This window comes from Mobula birostris, chromosome 12 (assembly GCF_030028105.1).
Source record: "Mobula birostris isolate sMobBir1 chromosome 12, sMobBir1.hap1, whole genome shotgun sequence".
NCBI classification, from domain to species: Eukaryota; Metazoa; Chordata; class Chondrichthyes; order Myliobatiformes; family Myliobatidae; genus Mobula; species Mobula birostris.
In genome coordinates this window covers 51,396,310-51,410,316 of record NC_092381.1, presented here as the reverse complement: position 1 = coordinate 51,410,316, position 14,007 = coordinate 51,396,310, and the positions used below count along the sequence as shown (strand labels likewise).

The 14,007-nt window shown below is 38.9% G+C and overlaps 1 long non-coding RNA gene across 1 annotated transcript; it reads right to left on the bottom strand.

Annotated features, from left to right (window-relative positions):
- Positions 1-3,592: 3,592 nt before the first annotated feature.
- LOC140205916 (uncharacterized) lies at positions 3,593-13,304 on the bottom strand. The gene is made up of 3 exons (XR_011887999.1): positions 12,876-13,304; positions 7,453-7,523; positions 3,593-4,637 (listed from the first exon to the last, which is right to left on the bottom strand). It is a non-coding gene; the product is annotated as an uncharacterized lncRNA (long non-coding RNA).
- Between the last annotated feature and the right edge of the window lie 703 nt (positions 13,305-14,007).

Genomic DNA, 14,007 nt, shown 5'->3' with positions numbered 1-14,007 from the left:
GGCAGTGTAATTGAGAGGTGACTTTATACATATGGGGGGTGATGAGTCCGGCCATGGGCCTTTATTATGAAGGGCAGTGTAATTGAGAGGTGACTTTATACATATGGGGGGTGATGAGTCCGGCCATGGGCCTTTATTCTGAAGGGCAGTGTAATTGACAGGTGACTTCAGTTTTGCAGATATGATTTGAATGAGTAGACCATTACAAAAATCTACACAAACTAGAGGACATTAATTTAAGGGGCAAGAGATTTAGTGGGGATCTGAAGGGGTACTTTTCACCCAGAAAGTGGTTAGCACCTGGTAGCAGAGATACTGAAAGCATTGAAGAAGTGTCGAGGAAAGCACTTAAGCAACATACACAAATTGCTGGAGGAGCTCAGCAGGCCAGGCAGCATCTCTGGAAAAGAGTGCAGTTGATGTTTCGGGCCAAAACCCTTTGAGAAAAGCACTTAAAACACCCAGTTATAGAAAGCTACAGGCCAAGTGCTGAAAGTTGGGATTAATGTGGGTGTTCATTGGTCTGTGTAAACATAGTGGGTCGAATCACCTGGTTCCATGCTGTATGACTTTCTCCAAAAATGACTTGGAGCTCACCCTCTCAATTTCTGTTGCTGATCTTACAATTGCTTGGTAACTAAAGATGAAGTAGTTTGTTTCTGGTGTAGAGGTGACTAAGTTAAATAATTTCCCATTTGTCCCACAGTTTAATTCTGTTCCACTCAGAAGCTTAGTAAAAGAAAGGTGCAACAATTTTGGTGACAAAGACGATAAAAGTGCTGGGACAATCATGCAGCTTTGATAACAGTTTGCATTTGACTAGTACTGTAAAGCATCTTTTCATTTCGATCAGGACTCATATGCCATCATAAAGCAGACAGAAGTGAATTTCTGTGGGTAGTCCAATTTGAGAAAGATGCTTCAGAGTCTTTTTCTATTGATGGAGTCAAAGACCTTTGTAAAGTTAAAGAAAAGTATTAAGATTGAAACTGCTCTCTGTATATCCCTTGAGACCGAATCACAATCTTCTGGAAAGACAACTACAATTAGTTAGGAAAGTGAAGGAAGTGTGTGTAGGGGAGCACTTTGGTTCCAGTAATCATAACACCATTAGTTTCAACTTGATTATGGATAAAGATAGATCTGGTCCTAGGGTTGAGGTTCTAAACTGGAAGAAGGCCAAATTTGAAGAAATGAGAAAGGATCTAAAAAGCGTGGACTGGGACAGGTTGTTCTCTGGCAAGGATGTGATCGGTAAGTGGGAAGCCTTCAAAGGAGAAATTTTGAGAGTGCAGAGATTGTATGTTCCTGTCAGGATTAAAGGCAAAGTGATTAGGAATAAGGAACCTTGGTTCTCGAGGGATATTGCAACTCTGATAAAGAAGAAGAGAGTTGTATGACATGTATAGGAAACAGAGAGTAAATAAGGCACTTGAGGAGTATAAAGAGTGCAAGAAAATATTTAAGAAGGAAATCAGGAGGGCTAAAAGAAGACATGAAGTTGCCTTGGCAGTCAAAGTGAAGGATAATTCAAAGAGCTTTTACAGGTATATTAAGAGTAAAAGGATTGTCAGGGATAAAATTGGTCCTCTTGAAGATCAGAGTGGCCAGCTATGTGCGGAACCAAAAAAAGTAGGGGAGATCTTAAATGGTTTTTTTGTGCCTGTATTTACTAAGGAAACTGGCATGAAGTCTATGGAATTAAGGGAAACAAGTAGTGAGATCATGGAAACTGTACAGATTGAAAAGGAGGAGGTGCTTGCTATCTTGAGGCAAATTAAAGTGATTAAAGTGGATAAATCCCCAGGACCTGACAGGGTATTCCCTCGGACCTTGAAGGAGACTAGTGTTGAAATTGCAGGGGCCCTGGCAGATATACTTAAAATATCGGTGTCTACAGGTGAGGTGCCGGAGGATTGGAGAATGGCTCATGTTGTTCTGTTGTTTAAAAAAGGATTGAAAAGCAATCCGGGAAATTATAGGCCGGTAAATTTGACGTCGGTAGTGGGTAAGTTATTGGAGGGTGTACTAAGAGACAGAATCTACAAGCATTTGGATAGACAGGGGCTTTTTAGGGAGAGTCAACATGGCTTTGTGCATGGTAGGTCGTGTTTGACCAATCTATTGGAGTTTTTCGAGGAAGTTACCAGGAAAGTGGATGAAGGGAAGACAGTGGATGTTGTCTACATGGACTTCAGTAGGGCCTTTGACAAGGTCTTGCATGGGAGGTTAGTTAGGAAAATTCAGTCACTAAGTAGATATGGAGAGGTGGTAAATTGGATTAGACATTGGCTCAATGGAAGAAGCCAAAGAGTGGTAGTAGAGAATTGCTTCTCAAAGTGGAGGCCTGTGACTAGTGGTGTGCCACAGGGATCAGTGCTGGGTCCATTGTTATTTGTCATCTATATCAATGATCTGGATGATAATGTGGTAAATTGGATCAGCAAATTTGCTGATGATACAAAGATTGGAGGTGTAGTGGACAGTGAGGAAGGTTTTCAAAGCTTGCAGAGGGATTTGGACCAGCTGGAAAAATGGGCTGAAAAATGGCAGATGGAGTTTAATACAGACAAGTGTGGGGTATTGCACTTTGGAAGGACAAACCAAGGTAGAACATACAGGGTAAATGGTAAGGCACTGAGGAGTGCAGTAGAACAGAGGGATCTGGGAATACAGATACAAAATTCCCTAAAAGTGGCGTCACAGGTAGATAGGGTCGTAAAGAGAGCTTTTGGTACATTGGCCTTTATTAATCAAAGTATTGAGTATAAGAGCTGGAATGTTATGATGGGGTTGTATAAGGCATTGGTGAGGCCGAATCTGGAGTATTGTGTTCAGTTTTGGTCACCAAATTACAGGAAGGATATTAACAAGGTTGAAAGAGTGCAAAGAAGGTTTACAAGGATGTTGCCTGGACTTGAGAAACTCAGTTACAGAGAAAGGTTGAATAGGTTAGGACTTTATTCCCTGGAGCATAGAAGAATGAGGGGAGCTTTGATAGAGGTATATAAAATTATGATGGGTATAGATAGAGTGAATGCAAGCAGGCTTTTTCCACTGAGGCAAGGGGAGAAAAAAACCAGAGGACATGGGTTAAGGGTGAAGGGGGAAAAGTTTAAAGGGAACATTAGGGGAGGCTTTTTCACACAGAGAGTGGTGGGAGTATGGAATGAGCTGCCAGACGAGGTGGTAAATGCGGGTTCTTTTTTAACATTTAAGAATAAATTGGACAGATACATGGATGGGAGGTGTATGGAGGGATATGGTCCGTGTGCAGGTCAGTGGGACTAGGCAGAAAATGGTTCGGCACAGCCAAGGAGGGCCAAAAGGCCTGTTTCTGTGCTGTAGTTTTTCTATGGTTTCTAATTCCAAAACCAACTGTTTGGTCAGGGAAGAGGAGTGTTGGAGAGCCATGATAATAACTTTTCACATAGCTGACAGAAGTAGTTACCCCAAATGGACTTATATTTACTTTTCAATATGATTATAATTACTGAGTCTCTCAGATCTTCTTGAACATCCGTGGCCCCCCGCAACTCACCATGCCATCCCCAACCCTATCCTAGGTGTGGGAAATGAGGTTGTGACTGTGTGAATTTCGTAAGTTCCTTTCGAACAAATTGTAGAACTTCAGCAGTGATGCCTCCTGCTCCTTTTTATTTTCAGTCGGTGTGTGACTTCTTAGGGTTCTTACCTGTCAGGGATGCTGGTCAGACTCAGCCAGAAAATTTGCTATGGAACTGAGTCAATAATATTCACATTCAGCACAAAGTCATAGTTAAGTTGTTCTTTAAATAATTCCTTCCAGTGTGCCTCCCAAACCTTGATAAGTTCATTTGAATTGTGGCACTCAGTAGGATGTACTGCTGGATATTTGTTTTTCACAGTGCTGAAGAATCAGTACGTCATGGTTATCATCGAGCTGCTGGATCTCCTCTGCTGTTTTCACCCACCATCTGTTCTTTAGGTCATGAGCTTTCTTTTTCACCTTGTCCTTCAAATACTATGAGCTACTCCTTTACTCTTGATCTTTTACTTAACTCTACCTTGTTTACTTGTTGTTTAACAAGTTGTGGATGGCCTGAACAGTCTTAATAAGCCAGTTATGGCATTTCTGGAAATATGAGTTTTTACATAGTTGCTAACTATGCTGAACTTAAGGGCAATCTGTGCCAGGTGGTCACTTTATGCCTTCAGTTTGGTTCAAGATCATCAGGTTGTAATAAGGGATCTTAACAGAATTACCCTTTGGTGTCCTTGAGATGGGGACACTGGATTAGGCAGTGATCACTCCCCATTATCACTGGTACCTATAATGTATTCATAACGCAGACATCTTGCAATTTTTAATGACATATCCTGACAGGTGAGAATGCCAGCTGGGATGCTGCCATTAGGCTTAGCGATTTTCTCTGAAGGTGTTGGTTATGGCAAGACTGCGCTGTATACATTTCGTCAGGACCTTGATGAAGTTCATTTTCCTTACTCCTCATTACCTTGTGCCTTGCCAGAAGATTGTATCTGTCACCTTGGCTTGATGGTGCTCAAGAAGACCTCCATTTCTCCTTTTGGGATGCAGGCTAGAGTGTGTGAACTGGGTAGAAGCCCTTCATGGCCACATCTGTAGTTTTCAGGCTCTGAGGATAAATGGGAATGACCATAGAATGTTAATTCTGTTTTTGAGACAGTTGGAACCGATTATGCATAAACACAAAAGTGAAATATTGATTTTGCATTAATATGGAACTGAGTATTTTCAATAGTAAATACAAAACAGGCACAATATTCATCACTGCGTACATTTACAAAGCAGAAGGATCACTAAACACAGATATGAAACTGAAATACTAGTGACTGCACCAACACAATTATAAAGCACATCTCTGCATAGTTATAAACCTGAGGTGTAACTATAATCAATACAAAAAGGAAGCACAATTGTACATAAAATCTTGATATACACATTAAGTGCAAAACTGAAGCAGAAAGGTAATTGTGTATTTGATATTTCAATAATATCTGAGTAATCTTGTATAATCTTAAGCATTCCAGTTTATTTAAATCATTAATTACAGCTTATATGTAAAAATATGTTAATTGCATATGTTGTCACACTACCACGTGATGTGTACACCTCATTTAAAGTAAAGATGAAGTTACACCTTCATTCCCGAACTGGACTCCAGAGTCTTTCTTTAATTTAATTTAATGTTTTGAAGTTACAAAACATCACATTGGTGGAGAGGTATTTTTAAAACAAACCCAAGACGGCTACCGACCTGATAAATGCAGCAAGATGTTCAAACTTAAAAAAAAATGCAGCCAGGACCCAGTCTGGCACGTGTAGTGAGACGGCTGAGTTCTTAAAAAAATTGCATGACAGCACATTTTCTTTGAACGATTTTTTAAAAAGTAAGAAAATGGAAGAATTCACATGTTCATAAAGAGTGAGTTATGTCTAATAATAATCATTTAAGAAGAATCAGAAATGGCAGGCTAATTCAGAGAGACGGATGAGTTTGGTTACACAACAGGCCATTGGCTCATATGTACTGAGCTATTGGAATAGTATTTTGAAGCAAATGAAACAGCCATTGAGAAGCGCGTGCCAATTTTACTGTGTTTATTGGGTTTAAGTGAATGCAATTTGCTTTGAAGCTTGTCTGCTCCCACCAAACCATCAGAAATGAGCTTTACTGTTGTAAAAGCAGATGCAAATTCCAAAGCCTAGCTGAATGAATGGAAGGCCAGAAAGAAAGAGGTCAGTGGAGATAGGAAAACAGAGGACTTGTCAGATGATGTTGAGAATGAAGAAACCAAGAGGAGCGATCAGATCATAAAGGGAGCAATAGAAGGATTAAAAAGAGAATACTTCAGTGAACTAAATGCACCGTCCAAGATCAAGATGCACAAAGTAGAAGATAAGCGGCACAGTAGTGCAGTGTGGTGACCCATGTTCAATTCCTGCCACCTGCCTGTAAGGAGTTTGTACATTCTCTCTGAGACTGTGTGTGTTTCCAAAGACATACCATTTGGTAGGTTAATCAGTCATTGTAAATTGTCCCATGATTAGGCTCAGATTAAATCTGGGGGTTGCTGGGCAGTATGACTTAAAAGGGATGGAAGGGCCTATTCCATGCTGTATCTCAATAAAAATAGAAAGAAAAGGGAAGAAGGAAGGTGGTTACTACTGTCAGAACCACTTCCTACAGAGTCAACTCCTACAACCTCTGCAGAGGAGGCCCCAGAACCTGAGATTGTTTCACAGCCAGAAGTCTCACCTGCCAAGTTGAGTGATTCCTACTTGTCAGGAACAACATTATTCCACAAGACATTCTCCACGGTGAAATCTTTAAGCCTGAATGGGACAATTTAAAATTTACTATGCTATGGATGTCTTTATATAGTGGTTGTATTATACAGTATTTTGTGTATATAGCATTCTACATTAAGTTTATAGCTTTATAGCAGTGTTGTGTATTTGATATTTAAATAATATTTGAATAATCTTGATTATATTTTGTTTGATTAAGCATTCATGTTTGCATAATTCATTATGGGTTATATGTAAAAATACAGTAACTCCATACGTGATTATAATACCACGTGATACATGCGTGCCTACTTAGAGTAAAGATGATGATACACCTGTATTCCTGGACTCCCTGTGTCTTTCTTTGAAATAATTTAATGTTTTGAAGTTACAAAACATAACAATAATACTTAAATGTTATTATATTCACTAATCAACAAGGAAGCCCAATCTTTATTTAAATAAAATATTGGCACCAAGAATGTCTATTCATGTGTAACAGTACAGCATCAAAGCTCAATTAGACATGAATACAATACTCAAACACACTACAGTAGCAACACAGTGGTGCTTCAAGTACAGTAGTAAACTATGAGAATAGGAAATGGGGAAATAAATGGAATAATGGGATTGCTCTGACACTCAATATGCACTTGTATTAAAACTGAAGTAAAGCTATACCTAGACTGGGGTGGCATGGGGCATGGTAGTGCAATGCTATTATAACGCCTGCAACAGAGGTTCATTTCTCACCTACACCTATAAAGAGTTTGCAGATTCTCTGCATGACTGTGGGTTTTCTCCAGGTGCTCCAGTTTCCTACCACAATCAAAAAATTTATGGGTTAGTAGGTTAACTGGCCACATGGGTGTCACTGGGCAGCAAGGGCCTGTTAGCGTACTGCATCTCTATCTCTAAATAAAAATAATTAAAATTGAAAAAATATCTTCAAATAAAATAAATTTAAAACTATAATGTTGTATCTACAATTAGACAAACAAAATAATGATATTCAACTACAGAATTGGATCTGTAAATTGGAGAAAAAAGTAATAGTCAAATTTGCTATTATTACCCAAAAACTGAACACAAATACTAATACCATGCAAATATGTTTTGCATTTACATAGAGAACTTACAATGTGATGGATTTTCACTGTTGAAGGCCAGGGGGCTTTGTTTGCCAAGTTCAGCTTTCTAAATACAGCAGCTAAAATTTCAAAAGATTAAATAATTGTGTTAAACTTCCAACTAATATACTTTGTTTAGCTTTTGTCATAAGCAGAAGCCAGTTTTCAGTTCTTAATGTAAACTGAAAACAATAATCAGCCTTAAGTTAAAAGGACAGCTTAGCAAACAAATATAGCAGAGACAAGCTGGCCCACAGCACAAGGTAATGGGGTTATATTAATGAGTTTGTTGCAAACCAGGCAATAACGGCTAAATTAATTAGTTCAAAGAAGACCTGATTAATAATATTACTCAGCACATTAAATAGTTGAAAGGTTTGTGTACTCAAAAAGTCAGCTTCATAACATTAGTTGTAGGTATCTGGGAATCTGTATCCCCATAAGCTTTTAGACCACCTGTGTGAAAAGGTATTTGAAAAAAAAATCACAATCATGTGAAGTTAACCAGGTGGCAGAAAATCAAAATAAATGCGAGAGAAGTCAGACATTTTAGGAATGGTAAAGAACATGAAGAAGAATGATTGAAAGATGGTGAAATAGAATCCATTCTTCTCCCTTTGATTTCTATGATGGATGATTCATTCATCTGCAACTCACTGTTATATCTTTTTAGCTCGTAATTGTACCTGTGTTTTGGAAATCCTTTATGTTTTATATTGTTTGTAATTTGGAAATCCTATTTAAAAAACTCTGTGAGCTTTAAATGTGTTTTAAGAATTTTATTTAAATGTAAACATGCATCACTAAAAATAAACTGTGTTTAAACTACTTTGTTAGCTGGAAATTACTCCTCTTTGGGGAAGCCACTACTCAAATAGTGGGTATTGGCATTTAAATTTGCTGCGGAGAATAAACAGGGAAGTGAATGAGTCTTTGAAGATTGGATAGTATAATCTCCTTCTAGTGAGACACATAGCTATCTGTCCCTGATAGAACTCTAGATCTTCATCTGAGTTTAGAACTTCTCGGTCAGCAAGCCCAATACCATCACAACAATAGACATCTAACATAGGAACTCCTAGGTCAGTTGGTCTTAAATCCATAATTGTGAAAATGCTGGAATACACCAAAAAGTATGTAAAGACATCAGAGTTCATAGAAAATCAGAGTATGATTAAATAGTAACAGAGTAATTTTAAGATCAGAAATCAGGTTTGACACTTTTGATAGCTTTCTGAGGATGGTGGGAAATAATAAAGATGTTACAAAGTTAATCATGCAGGTAAAATAGTAATCCAAGGGATGAATGGCAGCATATTAATTAAAAATATTAAATGTTTATTTATTTATTGAAATTCAGTGAGGAATAGGCCCTTCTGGCCCTTTGAGCTGTGATGTCCAGCAACCTGCGATTTAACCCTATCCTGATCATGAGACAATTTACAATGACTAATTAACCTACTAATTGGTATGTCTTTGAACTGTGGGAGAAACTGGAGCTCCCACAGAAAACCCACGCATTCCTTGGGGAGAATGTACAGACACCTTACAGATAATGTCAAAATTGAACTCTAATGCTCTGAACTGTAATAGCATTGTGCTAACCACTACGCTACTGTGGCACCCAGTGTTAATGATTAAATAAACCATATTGTTTAAATGGTTAGAATTCTATAAAATAGAATAGTGTTTCTCAGTTTGGCACATGGTTATTGGTCTGTTGCGATATGAATCAATATTGGGCTCTCAGCTATTTAGATGAAAAGAGAAATTGCCAGCCCTTGAACCTTCCTGATAGTACAAAACTGATTGGGAGTGGGAACTGTCAAAAGCAAAACAGTCTGCAAAAAGACAGACACATTAAGCGGATAGACATAAAACTGGTCGTCTTGTAAGTTTGCCAACGACACAACTATTGTTGGTAGAACTTCAGGTGGTGATGAAGAGGCATACAGAAGTGAGGTAGATCAGCTGGTTGAATGGTGACACAGCAACAACCTTGCACTCAAAATTGTTAGATCAGGGAATTGATTGTAGACCAGGAAAGGGAAATCGAGGAAACACAGAGCAGTCCTCATCAAGGGATCAGAAATGGAAATGGTGAGCAGTTTCTAGTTCCTGGGTGTCAACATTTCTGAAGATCTATCCCTGACCCAACATATTGATGTAATTGTAAAGAAGGTATGACAGTAGCTGTGTTTCATTAGGAGTTTAAGGAGAATTGGCATGTCACTAAAGACACTTGCAAATTTCTACAATGTACCGTGAAGAGTATTGTAACTAGTTGTATCAGTATCTGCTATGGAGTAGCCACTACACAGGACCAGAAAGATCTGCAGAAAGTTGTAAACTCAGCCCACTCCATCAGGGGCACTAGTCTCCCCAGCATCAAGGACACCTTCAAAAGGTGACCCCTCATAAAGGCAGCATCCATCATTAAGGACCCCCATCACCCAGGACATCATCCTTTTCTTATTGCTACCATTAAGGAGGAGGTACAGGAGTCTGATGACACACACCTAATGTTTCAGGAAGAGCTTCTTTCCCTCCACCATCAGATTTCTGAACGTACAATGAACCCACAAACACAATGTTAATACTTTTCCCTCTGTTTTTGCACTATCTATTTAGTTTTTTAATATATACTTCTTATTGTAATTTACAATTTTTATTAAGGATTGTTATGTATTGCTGCTGGAAAACAACAAATTTTATGTCATATGCCAGTGGTATTAAATCTGATTCTTATAGGTGGAGCACAATGTGGGATAGCGTACACTAACAGGAAAGTAATAAACAAGGATTTTTTTTAAATGGTGAAAAGGCAATAAATACTTGTGTAAAAAGGGATCCGAGTTTGCTAATTTTGAAATCCAGGAAGTAAATGCAGAATCATAATCAGGTTTATTATCACTGATTTATATGCCATGAAACTCCTGCCAGCTTATACCCCTTTCCTTCTCCCCACCTTCTATCTGGTTTCTTCCCACTATCTTTCGAGCTCTGGTGAAGGATCTTGGCCAGAAACATCGACTGTTCATTTCCCACCATAGATGCTGCCTGAACAGTTGAGTTCCTCAGGCACTTTGTGGGTATTATTTTTTATTGTTATTTGTTTTTTTTTTGCAGCAACAGTTTAGTGCAAAGACATAAAATTACTATAAATTACAAAATAAATAAAGTGCAAAAAGTAAATATTGAGGTGCTGTTAAAAATCTGATGGAGGAGGGGAAGAAGCTGTTTCTAACTCCTTGACTGTGAGCTTTCAAGCTTTGTACCTCCTCCCCAATGTTAGGAACAAGAAGAGGGCATATCCCAGATAATGAACGTCCTCAGTGGAGTATGAATCCTTCTTTGAAGCATCACCTCTTGAAGATGTTCTCAATAGTGGGGATAGTTGTGCCCATGGTGGAACAAGCTGAGCCTACAACTCTCTGCAGCCTCGTACGATTCTGTGCAATAGAGCCTCCATACCAGGCTTTCATACAACCAGCCAGAATGCTCTCCATTGTGTACCTATAGAAATAGATACATAGAGATAAAATAGAGTCAAGAAGATTTAAGCAATGGTAGTTACTGTTGAAAAGGAGTGGAGAACAAAATTAAGGACGTCTTGATCAGATCAAATAGTGCTTTGATAAGATAACCTTTGGGATAATGTGTGGGATTTTGTGCTCTGTACCCAAGAATGGATAGATTTGGTGCAATGTAGGTTTGCTACTTTGATTCTTAGAATTTGGGGGTTATCTTATGATTGAACAACCTAGGCCTATATCAGTGGAGCTAAGGTTATCTGATTAAAATGTATAAGGTTCAGCGAAAAGATGCTGAGAGGTTGTATCTCCCATGTCTTCATTTTATCAGTTGATATCAATAGAATTAGCTCTCTCACAGTGAGTCTATTTAACCTTAATTACATTTATTCTTTTGAGCCAATGTGATCTCATGTGACATAACTCCATGTAACATACCTTTCTTCATAACCATTAAGAAGAACAAAGGACACAGCAAGAGTTGGCCTTTTGGCTTTTCGTGCCTGTCATAATTAAGTGAAGTCACGCTGTATTTTTACCTCAGCACTATTCTCATTCTCTTAATATCTATTAATCTAGTCGAAGTTCAAAGTATGTTTTTAAACTCAAAGAATATATATATCACTATATAAAACCCAATGATTCATTCTCCTGTGGGCATACTCAGCAAATCTATAGAACAGTAACTACAACAGGATCAATAAAAGATCAACCAGAGTGCACAAGGCAACAAGCTGTGCAAATGCAAATATAAATAAATAGTAATAAATAATGACAACATGAGATGAAGAGTCCTTAGTGTGAGGTCACTGGTTGTGGGAACATTTCAATGATGGGGCAAGTGGTGTGTAGTTACCTCCTTTTATTCAAGAGACTGATGGTTGAGGGGTAGTTAACTGTTCCTGAACATGGTGGTGTGAGTCCTGAGGCTTTTGCACCTTCTCCCTGATGGCAGCAGTGAGAAGAGAGCATGACCTAGGTGGTGGGGATCTCTGATGATGGATGCTACTTTCCTAAGAGTGTTTCATGTAGATGTGCTCAATGGTAGGGAGGACTTTACCTGTGATGTACTGGGCCAAATCCACTACCTTTTTATAGTGGCTGAGCATTAACAGCTGTCATCTATTTTAACAGCTGACCCTGGTTATAGCCAAGAGAAACACCAACTGCTTGTCGATCCCTGAAAATTCTGTATATTTTGTTGCGATTCTCTCATTCTCCGGTGCCCCACAAGGCTGTGTACTCAGTCCCCTGCTGTACTCACTGTACACCCATGATTGTGTAGCCAAGTTTCCATCAAACTCAATACATAAGTTTCTGATGACACAACAATTGTAGGCCGTATCTCGGGTAATGATGAGTTTGAAAACAGAGAGGAAATTAAGAACCTGGTGGCATGGTGTGAAGACAATAACCTATCCCTCAACGTCAGCAAGACGAAGGAATTGGTTGTTGTCTTCAGAGGAGTAGCAGACCACACGACCCAATTTACATCAGTGGTGCGCAAGTGGAACAGGTCAAAAGCTTTAAATTCCTTGGGGTCAATATCACAAATGACATGACTTGGTCCAACCAAGCAGAGTTCACTGCCAAGAAGGCCCACCAGCGCCTTTACTTCCTGAGAAAACTAAAGAAATTTGGCCTGTCCCCTAAAACCCTCACTAATTTTTATAGATGCACCGTAGAAAGCATTCTTCTAGGGTGCATCACAACCTGGTATGGAAGTTGTCCTGTCCAAGACCGGAAGAATCTGCAGAAGATCATGAACATGGCACAGCACATGACACAAACCAATCTTCCGTCCTTGGTCTCACTTTACACCGCACGCTGTCGGAGCAGTGCTGCCAGGATAATCAAGGACACGACCCACCCAGCCAACACACCTTTCGTCGCTCTTACCTCCAGGAGAAGGCTCAGGAGCTTGAAGACTTGTATGGCCAGATTTGGGAACAGCTTCTTTCCAACTGTGATAAGAGTGCTGAACGGATACTGACCCGGATCTGGGCCGTACCCTCCAAATATCCAGACCTGCCTCTCGGTTTTTTTGCACTACCTTACTTTGCATTTTTCTATTTTCTATTCATGATTTATAATTTAAATTTTTAATATTTACTAATTTTTACTATTTTTAATATTTGATATTTGTAATCCAGGTAGCGGGAAGCGCAGAATCAAATATCGCTGTGATGATTGTATGTTCTAGTATCAATTGTTTGGGGACAATAAAATATAAGTATAAAGTATTCTTCAAAACTCTAGCAAACATTACCCCAGAAAACTCAACCATTTAGTCCAGTATTTGATTTGGAACCTTTACTGCACTCAAGTACAACCTTCTGAAAGGAGAGTATATATATATATATATATAGTGTGCAGGGGAAAGGGTCAATGTGCCTGTTCTGTATTTGTTGTTTTTTTGTGCGGGGAGGGGGGATTTGGGGGTTGATAATAATGCTGCAATTCTTTTCTTTCTTGGTTTCATGGCTATCTGGAGAGGCAGAATTTCAGAGTTGTATACTTTGATAATAAGTGAACCTTTGAACTATCTTTTGGATCTCCCCCTCCCCCTTTCAAATCTCTTACTAGCTCTTCCTTCAGTTAGTCCTGACGAAGGGTCTCGGCCTGAAATGTCCACTGTACCTCTTCCTAGAGATGCTACCTGGCCTGCTGCGTTCACCAGCAACTTTGATGTGTGTTCTTTGAACTATCTTCTAGTTCGCTTCACGAGGATTTGATATATATTGCAGCAAGCTGCCCCTATTCTTGTAGTTAAATCACATTACAATAAAAGCTAATATACATTTGTCTTTCTAATTGTTTCCTGCACTTGCATGCTAACTTTCAGCAATTCTTGCACTGCACTGCCACCTGGCTTTGTATCATTAGCAAACTTGAATCCATTAAATATGAACTCATACAGATTGAATATTTTTGACCACCAAAACTTGATGAAAGTTAACCCAAGTTATTTTCTTCTTGCTAAAGATCATTCCATTTTCTGGGGTCCTCTATATGATACCTTTCTGTTGGG